This window comes from Stenella coeruleoalba (genome assembly GCF_951394435.1).
Source record: "Stenella coeruleoalba genome assembly, chromosome: 5".
NCBI lineage: Eukaryota > Metazoa > Chordata > Mammalia > Artiodactyla > Delphinidae > Stenella > Stenella coeruleoalba.
Genome location: NC_137150.1, coordinates 86,903,186 through 86,919,568, shown reverse-complemented (window position 1 = coordinate 86,919,568; position 16,383 = coordinate 86,903,186).

Genomic DNA, 16,383 nt, shown 5'->3' with positions numbered 1-16,383 from the left:
TTATTTTAATACTTGCCTCTACCCTAAGCTTCGTAGAAATGTAAAAGGTAATGAAGTGTTTCATATGCTGTTCTCTGTCTTTTTATTCTAATTTAAATCTATCATTGAGCATGTGCTTTAAAAATGATGTTTACTGGAGTTGGAGTATTTATTCCATGCAGCCCAGAAATGCATATGTGAGCTTGTGTCTTAGACGTATTATGTATGGTATCATTGTACACAATCAGCACAGTGAGAGGAGAAATATATTTTAAAATCTTTAGGCCTCAGTTTTAACCTGGAAATCTGTGGGTTTTCTGTAATGTACCCCATTGAACCAAGGTTCACCTGCTATCCTATCCTCTCATGAGCTGGAGGGCAGGATCACATTCCCAGCTTCCTGAGTTAGGTACTCCTTTGCTTCGCCTCGAGGTGGTGACTCCTCCGTCCCTTGGCTTTATCCTTTTTAGGTATAAAAGATGGGGGAAAATGAATACTCATTTCTACATTATGTTGCAGAACAGTTAAGTATCTTATTAGTATCAAAAAGATTTCTAAATGATCATTCTGATTTATTGAGCATATTCTCCATGTCTAATGGTGTGAGGTGTGAGAGAGACCAAGTCCCTGTCCTCCAGCGCTGCTCAATTTGATGAGACAGGCTAAGGGGTGAAGAACAATACAATGTCATGTGATAAAGCCAAGCATGCACCAGAGAGCCCTGTACATACCGTGAACTACCAGAAGGGGGAGCAATGGACACCACCTAGACGTTTCAGGAAAAGAGAGAGGAGATTGTAGCATCTGTTGATAGTTTGAAAAAGGAATCAAGGAAGGTTAGGACTCTCCAGACAAAGGAAGGAGCATATGTACAAGAACCATTAGAAAATGCTCAGTGTATCTCAGGACCAGTGAGAAACTGAGTGTGGCTAAAGCATGAAGTGCAAGGCAGGGGCAACAGGAGTGAGGTATAAGCCTGGAAACAAGGGTGGGATTGAGAATGCCTTGAACTGCTGTGCAATGCATTTAGACTTATCCTGTAGCCATCTGAAGCCGCATAGAACCTAAATCTGGAGGTAATATCCATATAAATGTTTTAAGGGAGTCCAATCTGGTGTCAGTGTAGATGAAGGGTGAGGGGGGCATGACGGTGATTATAGCCGTTTAGGTGAAAAAGGATGATGTCATGGATTCATGTAAAGGAGGTGGAGACGGAGAAGAGGGGCTGCACATCCAGGAAATATTTCTGAAGGAGAATTAATAGTATTTAGTGACATTTTAACACACATGGTGAGAATAAGAGCTGGTTTTAGGAAGGAAAATTGTGGATTCGAGTCAAATTTGTTTCTAATCCTCTGGAACGCACTTTGTGGGCTTTGACCTCGCTCTGTGAGACATTCAATCAAAATCTTCTCCTAGACCCTTAATTCACACTAATGTGAACTTAGTGATTACTGATGACAGCTTGAAGTACTACTCCTGAATGGTAGGATTTATGTTTTACTTGTAACTTTTACTAATTTATATTTCTAACTTTATATCACAAAAATTTGTCCACAAAGATATTCACGAGAGTGGGTTTTATATAACGGAATCATTATAATAGTAATGATTTGTTGAATCAACACTGTATGTCCAAAGGTGATTATCTAGAACAGCCATCTAAAAATATGTAGAAATACATTTACTGACTTGGAAAGTTGTTCAAAATATATTAGGGTAAAAAAGAACAGTTTACAAGTAGTACGGACAGTATAACCCCATCTTCTACAAGTATGTATTTTTAAACATGTTTCTAGGCAGAGACAGAACAAATATTCCCCCAAATGCTGACAGTAATTATATTTGTGTGAGAAGTGAAATCATTATCAATGATTTTGTTTTCTTTATCACGTGATCCTGTAGGTTCCAAATTTTCAATACTATGTGTAGTAAAATGTTAAATGGGAAGTTCCCAGGAAGCACCAAGATATAATGGGTATGACATTCTAAAGTGGGATTCTGGACCAGGTTGCAAAATTTCAAGGTAATTTCAGAAGCACAGTTTTACAACTTCTAATACCGTCATGCACAGTGAGGGTGTAAAGTGCCAGGTGCTGGCAGTCAGTGTTGTGGGGTTTTTGGAGGGACTCCTTTGAAAAGCTTGGGCCGTAGGTCCCATGCCCACCACGGAGGAGAGAGGGCAGCATGCTTCTCTTTCCTCTCTAGCCAAGAATGGTTTCAAGAGGACCACTGGAAGAATTTGATGTGTGTCCCCTCTAGTTGAAGGATGATGTTCTCGAATCTGACTCCCATCTGAAAAATTGAAAGTGAGAGGTGGACAGTCTAGATCTTGCCAGATGAGCTCAAGTTAAGGGGGCTGCTTTAGGATCAGCCCACACTCCCAGAGCTCGTAAGGACAAAGAGCAAATAATTACTAATATTTCCTGTGGTCCACAGTGGGCCACATGCAAAAGAGAGCCAGCGTGGGCTATGTGAGGCCCTGCTCAATAGAGGGCTGAAGGGACAGATAGAAGTTCAACATATTTCTGGATTCCTAGGGATTGCAGGAGGAGTAAGGAATGCGATCAGGAATAATGAATCACCCACTTTATGGGAATTACATGTTAGACATCCCCAACACTGGTGATGGATGCTCCCTGGAGAAGCCAAGAAAATTTCTGTTAGAGAATGTGTCTCCAGTCAGGTTCAGAAATAATGAAAGCATCTTATAACAGTACCAGTCCAAACAGAACATCTTCGTGTCCCTCCTTCCTTCCTTGAATTCAACCTTGGAGGGATCAGAAACCACAGCTAGTAAGAGGAGGAGGAGGGATGAACGCCATAGCACAGGAAAAGGGAAAAGAAGAACCATGCTTCCATTTCTCCAGCTTCCCGCTTGCAACTGGAGAGAAGATTTAACTTTAAGTCACATTTGGAATTTTGATATTGTGAGATTAGACATTTTTAATACATCAAGATTAGGTTTGAAAAAAAAAGATTAGGTTTGGTGATTTGGGGGTCATGTAGAATTATTTCCTAAGAATGACTGAAAAAATCATGGAACTATTTGAGTTTTCATCGATGGGCATGGAAAAGAGCATCCTCCCATCTTTTTTTTTTTTTTTTTTTTTTTTGCGGTGCGCGGGCCTCTCCCTGTTGTGGCCTCTCCCGTTGCGGAGCACAGGCTCCGGACGCGCAGGCTCAGCGGCCATGGCTCACGGGCCCAGCCGCTCCACAGCATGTGGGATCTTCCCGGACCGGGGCACGAACCCGTGTCCCCTGCATCGGCAGGCGGACTCTCAACCACTGCGCCACCAGGGAAGCGCCCCTCCCACCTTATATATGAAAACATTTTAAGGAGATAGTTGGAAAAAAAAGCTACTTTATAACTTTATCAACTAAGTTGCTAACTCTTAGATCAGGGGCTTCTTTTTAAAGCTTTCCCACTGGTTGCCACTCTAATACCTTATTGTCATCTTTGTCGGGGCAAAAATCAACCATGGCCTACATCTTGAGTGACTTTCCCAGAAGCCACCAGTATTTTACAAACTTTCTTTCTGTGCTAACAATGATTAGAGTATCACTGATGCTGATTCCATATACAAAAAGGTGACTTCTCCTCTACCCAGTTAAGGTGTCTCTCCAACCTTCCTTTAGAGAACAAGGGACAAACTTCCTCCGGAATACTAACTTGTAACTCTCCAAGAGCTGACAGAACAGACTACTGCTCTTTGATTCACTTCTAGGAAACACTGGTGAAAAATGCAAATTAAGAGCTCATCTACAAAATGCACAAACAAATCTAATAGTCACCATCTGTTACAATCGCTTTTGAGAAACTTGAAAAAGAATTTTCTTAAGGCAAAGGCAGAGGAACACTTTAAATTATTTGAAAATTTGAATTATATATTTAAAATCACTCTGGGGAACAAGATAGATGTAAAACATGAAGGGGGTGTGTGTGTGTGTGTGTGTATGTGTATGTAGAGGGGAGTTTTCCATAATATATCCTGAAGTTTGAAATATCAATTTAGGGACGTCCCTGGTGGTGCAGTGGTTAAGAATCCTCCTGCCAATGCAGGGGACACGGGTTCGAGCCCTGGTCCAGGAAGATCCCACATGCCACGGGGCAACTAAGCCTGTGCTCCACAGCTACTGAGCCTGCATTCTAGAGCCCGTGAGCCACAATTACTGAGCCCGAGTGCCACAACTACTGAAGCCTGCACGCCTAGAGCCTGTGCTTTGCAACACGAGAAGCCACTGCAACGAGAAGCCCACGCACCGCAATGAAGAGTAGCCCCCGCTCGCCACAACTAGAGAAGGCCCGTGCACAGCAACGAAGACCCAACGCAGCCAAAAATAAATAAAATAAAATAAATAAATTTATTTTTAAAAAAAGAAATTTAATTGGATCTGTTACATTCACATAAGCTTTCCTCTGAAGCTACTGTTCCCAGGTCACCCAAAAGGAGGCATGGGAACCATTACTGTCCCTCTGTCCCCAAGTATGTGTCCATTGAGTGGGACCGAGAGACCATTTCAGCAAATGTCATAGAGAAAAAAGCAGAGACCTCAGTGACCTGCTTCTGTTTGACTTTCTCTTCCGTGCACTCATCAGGTAAGAGCAGACAAATGGCTACACTTGCTTTTTCTATTTCATTCCAGCAATGAGGAGCTGGGTACATGATGTGTTAAGGGGAGAGCATAGAAAAAAGAATAAGGCAAGTCCTAAGCAGATCAGAGAATTCACTGCAGGAGACATGTTACTAGGCTCCCTGATGGGAGACCTTTGTGCGTTCACAGAAGCTGGGAGGGATGCTCTCTCTCCATGTTGCTAGGCCTAATGTCTGTAGGCAGCAGCATTGTAGGACAGGCAGTGGGAAGGAGGGCTGTGGAGTCAGACCCCTGTATTTTAGTCTGTTTACTGATGGTGTGTCTTTGGGCAATTCCTAATCTCCCTGTGCCTTACATGCATTGTGAGTATAATTTGGATAAGAGTTGTACCAACATCATAAAATTGTTGTGAGATTAAATGAGATTATAGATAGGTAGATATTACTTAGAATACCTTCCACATAGTAAAAGAGTTCAATAACTATTGCTTATTATTATAAGAAAGAAGAAAAGAAACTAATGCTTACTGAATACATACCACATTCCAGGAATTATGCTAAAAACTTTCACATTTCCTCATTTCCTCCTCATAACAACTCTGTAAGGTTACTAGTTCAGAGTGATTAAATGGCTTACCCAAGAACAAGTAGCTAATCTGTGACAGATCTTAGATTTAAAATCAGGTCTTTATTTCACAATAGGATACTTCCTGTCCTGTGCCTCAGTGTTTGATACACAGAAAGAAAAGGGCAGAATAGATGTGTATTCAGAAGGCCATGTCTCTGAGAGCTAATGAACTGTCAGGGTTCTCCCTCAAAGATGCTCTAAGTATGAGTGGTTGGCACGCTGCCCACCTGTATTAGTAAGGGAAGGCTTGTTGCTGGAAGAAACAACCCATAGATTTCAGTGGCTTTTCATAGAAGTTTATTGTTCTTACATCAAGGCCAATCATTGTTAATGAATGGGGAGGGGGTGGAGCTTCTGTACTTAGGAATGTAGATTCCTTCCTTCTTGCCAGTCCTGGGGTCCTCGGTTGCATCCTTTGCCTGCAGCTAGCAAATGAGGGAGAAGGGTGAGATTGGCACATTTAGATTACTTATGAGTCAGACCTGGAAGTGGACACAGCACTTTTGCCCCATGTTCCTAACCACTAGAATTTGACCACATGCAAAAGAGGCCAGAAAAGTAGTTTGATTGAGAGCACAGGAGGAAAATAGGTCTTGTGACTAGAAAGCCTATGCCACAGCCTACTCTCTGGTCACCAAATACTAATTTCACTCTTTCTTCCATATACAGAACCCACTGTTCCCCTACCCAGGGGAGACAGTGCTAAGTCCCAGGCAGTTCCTGCATCCAGCTCAGAGTCCAGGATCTCTGGGCAATGTAGAGTCCTCATCAGGCTTGGATGTGGAGCCTCTGGTGACCTGTGAAGTGGAAACATAACTTATCAGTTCCCACTTTCCACCCCTCCACACCACCCCTTTCCCCCTCAATAGATAATGGTCAAGCAATGTACAACTTAAAACAACGTAAAAGGGCAGAATGAGAGACACAGAGCAGCCACTGGTCCAGCATACTTTCTCTTGGCCAGACATTCTGAAGGGCCCTTCCCTGGCAGCAGGGGAGGTGACTGGGCCAGACCCAGAGTCTGCTCTGGGCGGAACTCCCCTGTCCCTCATTCTCCATGACACTTAATCCGCCCACTAGGGGTTTCTTCGTTCTCTGTTTTCCTCCAGGGTCACCTCTGAAGTGGGCATGGGGCAATAAGTTTTCCCTGGGAGCTTAATAGCCTGCTTCCTGCTCATGCAAGTTTAGGGGCTCAAGAATAGTTTTAAGCCTTGAACAATCAGAAACCTAATTAGAGCAAGCTTGTGCTTAGTCTGGCAATGTAATTTCCTCAAAGACCCATGAGGCTTCTGACCTATTTGCTTCTAATCAGTAACCACAGTCAAGTTCCTTTCTAGATATAATTCCTTTTTAAAAAAATGTATTTTTCTGAAGTATAGTTGATTTACAATGTTGTGTTAATTTCTACTGTACAACAAAGTGATTGAGATATACACACACACATACATATATATATATATTCTTTTTCACAGTCTTTTCCATTATGGTTTATCACAGGATATTGAGTAAGTTCCCTGTGCCTAGACATAATTCTCAAGTCTGATATTTTTTCTTTTCTCTTTCATTTCCATGTATCCTTCTCTCAAGTTCCTGGCAGCTAACTTGAGGCTCACTGAAACAGTAGGCTTGGATGCCAGGATATGCCCCTTATCCTGGTCTTTGCTACAAAGCCACAGTGTGTCCTCAAGAAGTCTTAGCGGGTCTTTGTAACTCAGGACATTCTCCAGTCCTATCTCTTACTGTTTGGAGTTCAGCAGTAATTGGCTCTTCTAAATTTGTAAGACTCTTGATCTTTGGACTTTATTCCTTCAATCTGTGCATGAAAAGCTCTCCTTTCTTGCCTAAGCTCCTGTACTAAAGGCATTTAAGAGTAATCAACATGCTTTTCACTCTGCCTCTTTCTAGCCAGTTTCCTCACAGCTTCAGGCTCAGAAGCATGTAGTCCTTAAGTTATTACAGATGATACGTATATGAAATGTTTGGCCAGAGATCAGCAAGGCTCTACAGCTCTCTAGCTTGCTATATTTACTTCCTTATTGTCCGCTATCTGACTGCTAAAACAGTACTTCACATTTTAGGCTTTCAATAAGTCAGCATCCCAGTTTTTCTGTCTTGATTTCTGTATAAGACAGAGAAGCCTAACTGTAGAACCAATAACCCCAAAGTATCAGTGGCTAGCACGTTAGAAGTTTATTTCTTCCTTATGTCAGGTCTAATTGGCAGCAGGTACTGGAGGACTCCTGTCTCCACATGTACTCAGGATCCCAGGCTCCCCCACTTTTGTGGCTTTGTCATCTCGTAGACCTCGAGTCCGCGGCTGGATTTTCTATACGAGGTCTCAGCCTGCCTGGAAGGGACTCACATGTTCCGTGTTCTACTGGCCAGAACTCCTCAAAGGCCGCATCTGATTGCAAGGCAAGGTGGAAAATGTAGTCTAGCTGTGTGGCCAGGGATAAGTGGATATGAGTTGGACAAAGAACTAATCTGTCTCCACTGCACTGCCTCTGCCCTGAGGTGCTGAGATGCTCTCAGCTGTAGCATCTGAGAACACAGGAGGTGAGTATAGCCTGGGGCAGAGGGGGCCCCCTCTTGGTGGACACAGGTCATTGTGCCCTTAAGATAACAAATTAATTTTTTCCCTAGGCTTTATATTGAGTGAAATCTTTGAATATTGGAGGGCCACTGAAGATAAGGCATAATGTCATATTTTCAGCATCCAACAATTGTTAAATCTTATTTTGCAGAAATAGATATGATTGGTGTGACTTTCTAGAGGGGAACTGCCTCTTCGACAGTTGTTCCTTCTAAAAAATACCTTCTGCACGTTCAAATCCCTCCCTGTTTTCTCCATGTCAGACTGTTTTACATAGAAGTCATTATTATCTCCTTGTTATTATAGCTACTTACATAGCAAGAGATATAAGAGTCTAAATAAAGTAAAATCATCTCTAGGAGATGGTGTTAAGCTGACTACACTAAGAATCAAGTCATGTTTCAATATTTTGTTAAAAATACAAACGCCGAGATCTACCTCTGGAGATTGAACTTGATTACAGAACACCCAGGATGACCTTGATGTTTGGTGTGGTTTGGGGATCACTGTTCAGAGAAGACACTGTTGTTCTTGTCTGTCCAAATTTTAAGTTAGTATCTTTGGACTGACTATGTAACATGAGTCTTTGAGGATGCACGCTCTATGGGAGCTCTGGGTTTTGCACCTGGTGTTTCTTCCTGGAGCCAGGCAGGAGGACCCTCTCCCATCTTTCATTTGGTTGAATCATTGAATGGTTCCTTGTTCTCTTCTTATCTGTTACCTAAGCCTGTGAGTTGTCTGATAGCTAAATAATTAAAGGCAACTTTCCAGATTTCTAAAAATGAATAAAAGGCTCTTTGTGGTGCTGGCCTGTTTTCAAAAAACAAAACAGGCTTCAGATGCTTCGGGTTCTCTTTTCTTTATGTGAGAGGATAAAGTTAAGAAGTGTAAGCAACGAGCACACTGGAGACAAGCTACAAACCTGGGGAGTTTTGCTAGTGGCACACGCTGGGCAAGAAAGAGGGAAGTGGCTGTTTGCCAGAAACTTGCTCCTTTCTTATCCTGTGCTACAGGAGGGCGCACCCTGAGTTGATGAAACACTGATGTTTAGTCATCGGTGTGCCAAGAAAGGTAGAGCAGGGATGCACATGGGCATCACCTCCCGTTCTAGGAGAGGAAGAGGTTGATCTCTGACCCTGTAGCATGTGAGCATCAGAGGCAGGTGCACTTCTGCCCTTCATTTCTCAGGCATGGAAATGATGTACAAGCAACAAAGGTTTGGGAAATTTCTTGTGTGGTCAGAAGGCATCACTGCCTCTTCCTTTCTCTTGTTCCAGCTCTCCTTGTTGTGAGGACACTGGACTCTGAGTCAAAAGACCTGAATCTTATTCTGTGTTTAGCTAACTTTGTGACCTCAGGCAACTCACCCAGCGTCTCTGGGAATTTTCTCATCTGTAAAAGAAGAGGGAGGAATCTGGAAAGTCTAGGATCCCTTGCAACTCTACTGTGGTTGTAAAGCCTGGTGGTAACCTCCCCTGCCTCCAGGAAATCCTAATTGGATCTGGAACAATGGACTATCCTGTGAATCACTGCTTGAGTGATATTTTAGTGCACATTTAAAGATGATAGTTCGGAAGAAAAAATTGCAGGCTCATCTTGGGCATTTTGTGGAGGCAAAAGCATGAGTGTTTTCACATTTTTAACCGTGAAATTCAAGAGGTATGTAAATAATCGATCTACATCAGAGGTAATGGGAATTTTGATGATGGAACAATGTGGAATAATGTGCCTCTTTCCTAGTGTTCCAGGGGACCTGGGGAAGGCAGTCAAGGGCAATTCCTGTGATGTGAGGTGGCAAGATTGCTCTCAGAATAGCAGCTACAGCTATTTCATCATTCATCCTCCTATCCTTTGAAAAGTGTTAAAACCGCAGGCTACGTTTTCTTCCACGGAGGAAGTAATGTTTCAAAGAGAACTAAGAAAATGTCTAATAGCTCTCAGGTTACTGATGCTGGCTTGAAGATGAGATGCACTCAGAACCCAGAGGCACAGTGGTACAGAGTGGGTTCTGATAGAAACCTGAGGTGGTACCTAGGTGCGTGTTTACTAACAGGGACCATATTCAAAGGCTGCCTGGATCTCATCCAAAAGGCCAAGTTATTGAGGGTCATTTTGGTATTTAAAGATTATGATGTGCGTTTTAAGCTCTTAAATAGAAGCCAAGTTAATAAGGCTACGCATCCAGCTGTTGGAGGGTGGCTGTGAATGGGGTGGGTCTGGGTTTTAGCCAGGTGTTCGACAAGGTCTCCTGTGTTACCTGTGGGGCAAGAAGTAGTGCTGTGGGCCAGCAAGAGTATGGGGTGGGGGTGGGGGGGTGACTTAGTAACTGGTTGAATGAGACCAAAAGGATTAATGAATGGGTCAGTGTTGATCTTATCCCCTTGCCACAGGGATTTATTCTTGACTCTGTCCTATTTGTAATTTTTATTCATGACTTGAGTGAGAACATTGAATGGCAAACTAAAATTATGAATTCAGTGAGATGAAATTCAGCAGAGGCAAATGCAAAGCCCAACACTTAGAATCAGGATATTAGCTGCGTAAGAACATCGTAAAGGAGGCATCGTTTCACAGCAGGACGTTAAACACTTTTACATCCTGTTACAGTTGGCTGTAAGCTCAGTCTGAATGGATACTGTGGTACACCTGCCAAAAAGGCTAACGAGGTTCTGGACAGCACTAACAGAGAGCACCTACGCTGTGCTGGGCAGAGCACACTTGAGGAAGAGAGGGCTGTTTAGGGTCCCAGATGAACAGCAGAAGCTGGCAAACTGGGAATGTGTATGGACAGGTTGAAGGAGCCAAGGGGATTTATGTTGGATGAGGAGAAGGCTAGAGGGTGGATAATTGTCTCATCAAACCTGCCTCACTCTTCTGTGGAAGAGCATTTTCAGACTTACTCTGGGTGGCTCCAGAGTACAGGACTAAAGCTTATAAGGAAATAATAGAGTGTGGAATATTTCAGCTCAACACATGGCATTGCCTGACAATGTACCTAAAAATTAAAGTACTAGCCTGGGAGATGGCAACTTTTGCATCCCTGGGGTGTCCAAGCCGAAATGCATGAACACTCCATGAACAAACTGTAGAAGGGAATTTAAGCAACATGTGGGTAGATGACGTCTAATATCTAACCTTGGGTATAAAAGTTGCAGAGAAGCTTATAGACAGCATAGTCTGAGACTAGTTTTGGACAGAATCAGCCTTCACTGATTATCCGCTTCCTGGATAATCTTGGAGTGGCATTATATTGGTTCATGAGCTGAGGCTGATAAAACCTTTAGGTAGGTTAAGTTTTTTAGGAAACTATTGTTAAGACATAGGCAGAGTTCTGGAATGAAAATTAGGAAGCAGGAGTGAGATTTATGGTGCCAGATTGATCTTCAGGAGTCACCAGGCAGGTTGCTATGACCCAGTGTCCTTAACTATAGAAGAGGATTCAACTTTTATATATTCATAGAGGCTCTGAATTACATGTTGTGCTTTGAACAGCCCCAGGGCAGAGGTATAGTAAATTATGAAAACACTTTGAGGGACCGTGGTGTGTATTACCAAGGAGGAGTTCCTTCTGAGCGTGAATTCCTTTGTTGAACAGATCTCCGTATGAATACAAATAATCATTAGAGAGACAGCTGGCTTCTGCTGTGCATCACCAATAAAACACTCTTCACACATCCCTGTCTTTTCTTCCTGGGAATTTTGCCAGAAGGGCTGGTAGCAAGTGTTTGGGTAAGCAAGTGGGGTCTGCTGTCTGCTTCTGTAAGGCCCCATGGGGTGTACTGATTCTCCTATATCTGTAACATCAGGGATGAACATGAGTCTAACAGACTGGGATAAATAGACTATGCAGGGCCAGTTCTCCCGAGCTGTCTTTGTTAATAGGAAGGCCAATGAGATTAAAGAGGCAAGGTCATTTGCACTCTCAATAGTGGAAGGTTTCTGGGACTCCTGCCTTTTAAGGCTGTTGGGAGGAGGAGACAGCAGAGAGGGGAAGATCTGAGAGGCTAAAGTCTGTCCTCTTCTGTTCTGTGCTACTACACCTGCTCAGGAATCTCAGCCATTCCCATGATTTCAGCTGTCACCTATAGGCAAATGACCTCCACATCTGTATCCCCTGATCTGCGCTTCAGACCTGTGTGACCAAATTCCTGTTTGACATCTTCGTCTGAATATCACACAGGAACCTCAAACTCAACATGTTGAAAGACAGACTCACCATTCCTCTGAAATTACTTCTGCCTTTGCATTTTCTTTACAAGTGAATGATAGCACAATCCACCCAGACATCCCAGGAAGAATGTTTTATTCATTCACTCACTGACCTCAAAAAAATATTTATTTTACAGCTTACTCTGTCCCAGGCAATATTTGCTTGTCGTCAGCATAGTAAAGACAAAATCTCTGTCCTTAAGACGGTGCGTTTTAGTGGGGAGAGATTGGTCATAAGTGTGGTAAGAATAACAATTAAAATAAAGCAAAATAGGCACCTATATAAGAGAATTTCAGGTAATAATAAGATCTAAAAAGAACAGTGAATAAATGGGAGGGCAAGGGCTTGGGGGTTGGTCAGAAGCTACTCTAGCCAAGGTGGTCAGGGAAGAAAGTTGAGGAGCTGACATTGGAATTAATGATGACAGCCTGCTGCCATAGGAAGATTTGGAGGAAGGTTAAATGCAAAGACTTCATATCTGTGTGTGTTTGTGTGTGCATGTTCTGCAGGTGTGTCTGTGTGTATACATACGTATGTATGAATATATAAATATGCATATTGTAGATACATTACACATACACATTTTACACATGTATACATATACATATACAAGTACGTGTATGTGTGCGTGTATAAATTCTCATCCAAAACTAGAAGTCAAAAGTACTACATAAGGGATTAAATAAAATTATAAAACTTAATACAAGGTTACATAAACAAATATTAAAATAAATGGGAAAAGATGAAAATAAACTGATTTTTATTTAAAAGTAAGAATGGCAACAATTTTAAATCATGGCCAACTCAAGACCTCATTGGTGATATACTTACTGATAAAAGAGTCCTTTCTGAAATGTTCTAGAAATCTAACCATCTGCCTGTGTACCCAAAGAGAAAGAGCTTTGCAGTTTTATCAAGCATCATACCAGGTTTCTCAATGAATCACCGAATGGAGGGACTTCAGGAAAGTCAAGGAACGTGCAAAGTTTACGTTTGGCATGTTCAAAAATCACATTCTTGTTAACACAATAAGTTACGAGTAAAATAGATCTTAGTATTATGGAAAAATGAAAGTCTGTAAGCTATGAACTATACATTTTTTCATTCAAGCAGCGTTTATTGTGAGCCTAAAATACCAGGCACTGGGCTCAGCCCTGTGAAGTATATGAACACTGTTCAGATACAGAGCTTTCCCTTAAGGAACTGAGGATCCAGTGAAAGGGAGGACAACTGTACATAAATGCCTATAATTCAAGACAGAAAGAGATGAGTTTCCTAAGTTAAGATTTTAAGGTATTAAAAGGAGAGTGAGATCAATTCCATCTGCAGGACTTCAGGGGTAACATGGTGTTCAAGGTGGCCTTTGAAAGGTTGGTGGAATTTGAACATGTGGAGAAGCAGAAAAAGGTGGAACGGTGAGAAATGGACAGAATGGACAGGGGTGTAGCCATTTAGGGCTCTTCACACATATTCTGGTTCTCACCTCCTGCTAGGCACATGGTAGGGCTGTTCACCCCTGCCCATTTGAAGTTTGTCATGGCCACGTGGCTTGCTTTGGTCAGTGAAATATGAACAGAAGTGATGTTCATTACTTCCAGGTAGGAAGATCACACAAATCACCTAATTCCCTGACCTGTCACAGTGCTACTGGAGGCATAAGTCAGGATGGAACTTCCATCAACCTGGGTCACTGAGTGTTTAAAATTAGCGAAATCTTCTCACTTCTGACAAGCCTGAACAAAAATATTTTGTGTGTGTGCACGCTGAGCAACTGAAATTTTGGGTTAGCTTATCCTGACTAATACAGGAATTGTGTGAAGTTCAACTGGCAGAAGCTTAGGATGTATGAAAAGCAGTAGTGAGCGAGTAGAGGGAGATAAAATTGCTCTAATCAAGGTTAATATTTTCAACATAGGAAGATTTTACATAGACAAACAATAAAACCTTTAGCCCACAATAGATAAGTGCACAAAAAATAGGCACAGATGTTGATAAACATAATAAGAATATTAAAATGTTAAACATTATTGGTGATTAAATAAATTTAAATGTAAATAATGCGATGATATGAACTGCCTTCACATTTAGCAAAAATATTAAATATAACAATATCCTCCCATATGTTTACTGATAGGAATACAAACTCTAGAATTTTCTTAGGGACAGTAGGGCCATATGCATGAATGGCCTTAAATTTAGTTTAGCCAAGTAATACCTCTTTAAGAAATATTGCTGTGTATTTTTTTTACTAATTGAGTTTCTTTTATTTGAAAGTTGCTGAAACCAGCCAGAGATAGTATATCAAACAGAGGTATTTATTGGAAGGATACTGATGAATCTGGGGACACAAGAAATGGTTGAAAAGCCAGGCTTTGGGAAGAGCAGAAACCAGAGAAGCTTTGGGGATCTCATCAAGCAGGAGACTATGGTCCTTCCCTGTAGAATGTGCCAATCATATGACCTGGCTAGGAATAACACTCTAAGTTTCTATGTCTCTCAGGTTAAAATTCCACACTTCAAAAATAGATTCATTTGGGTCTGGTAGACAACATTGCACCAATTAGTTATGGTCAGAAGGGCAAGATTCCACAGCTTAAATATAAATATAGGAGACACCAGTGGATGGGGCAGGTGGTTTCCAGAGAAGAGTTGTACGGGGAACTCGATATGTGTCCTAAGGGAATAATCAGAAATGGGAACAAAAATTTGTAAGGTGCTCACCCTAGTATTATTTATAGCAGCAGAGAAAGAGAAACCCTAATGTCTAGTAGGAAGGGAATGTTTCTGTAAATTATGGTAAACTCTTATTAAGCCAGTTAAAATTGTGCTCATGAATAATTCAGTGATGTGAGGAAAGTGCAAATGATATAATAATCAAATGAAACCATTTTAAAGAAAGTTTTTAAAAGACCACAAAAATCATCAAAATATTAATTGAGGTTTAGTGGTGGTGGCAGTGATGATTATAGAAAATTAACCCTTAGATTTTAATATTTTCTTGATTTGTGTAAATTCCCTACAGTGGTCACGCCTGACTTAAAAATAATCAGCAAATTAGGCTGTTTTACAGAACACGTATAGAGGCAGTATTTTGTAGTTATGAAACTCCAGAGTTAAACATTCTGTGTTTGTATTTTGGTTGTGCCACTTACCAGCTGAGCAATCTTGGTCACATGGATTGACCTCCTTTAGCCTGAGTTTTTGTATCTGAAAAGTAGAGAAATAGTAATTTTTACTGCCTAGGGCTTTGTGAGCATTAAGTGCATGTAAAACTCGTAGCCTGCTGCTGTGTCTAACGTGTGATGAAAAGTAACTATTGTTGTAATAACTGAGAAGCACAGATAAGGGACAACTAATCCTGACCTAGAGAGCAAGAGGATGTGACATTTAAACTGGACCTTGTTCTATTCATATTCATTTCTTGAATTAAGGTGCTACTGAGAATTGGATTTTTCTTTTTAAACAAAATTGGAGACAAGACAAATCCACTAATGTAAACATTCCCATGATGTATGGATCTTCTCCACCTTAAAAATGTACCAGGTGGCATCTGAGCTGTGCTCACAGGGAAGGTCCATGGGTCTAAGCAATGCAACTAAATATGGCCTAATTCTTTCTGTGTCCTCTGAGCCTTGGGCATCTGCAGGGGGGCAAGCTAGACCTGCTTTGATAGAGTCGGAAGAGTGTCATCTCTAGCCTGTGGTGTAGGCAAACCATTAGTCTTTCTCTTGGCACAGGGATAGCCTAAAGACTGCAAGGGCAGGACCGATTGGAGACTGCCATCTTTACATAAGGAGTGGAGTAGTAGGGTAGGGGGTTGGTGGGCATGTCCCACCTCAGTGCTGTTTCTGCCTTCATGCTTCCCTTCTTGCCTCTTCATATCAGTACCTATAAGTGAAAATAAGATTCAGAAGCTGAAGCTCTCTCATGACACTTTTTAAAAAATCGGCAAATAGTTCTAATATATTTTCCACATAAGTCTTACTATCTCATTCTGCTAAATTTTTCCAAGCTTCAAAGTACTTCAGATTATTTGTGGATAATGGGAAAAGCAGAGGCATGCTGATCGCTGATATGGAGAAAGTGGTCTGGATAGAAGATCAAACCGGCCACAAAATTCCCTTAAGCCAAAACCAAATCCAGAGCAAGCTCTATGAAGTTCTTAACTCAGCTCTATGAAGGCTGAGAGGTGAAGCAGTTGCAGAGGAAAAGTTTGAAGTTAGCAGAGGTTGGTTCATGAGGTTTAAAGAGACAGTGTCTCCATAACATCAAAGTACAAGGTGAAGCAGCAAGTGCTGGTGTAGAAGCTGCAGCAAGTTATCTAGAAGATCCAGCTAAGGTAATTCATGAATGTGGCTACATGAAATAACAGCTTTTC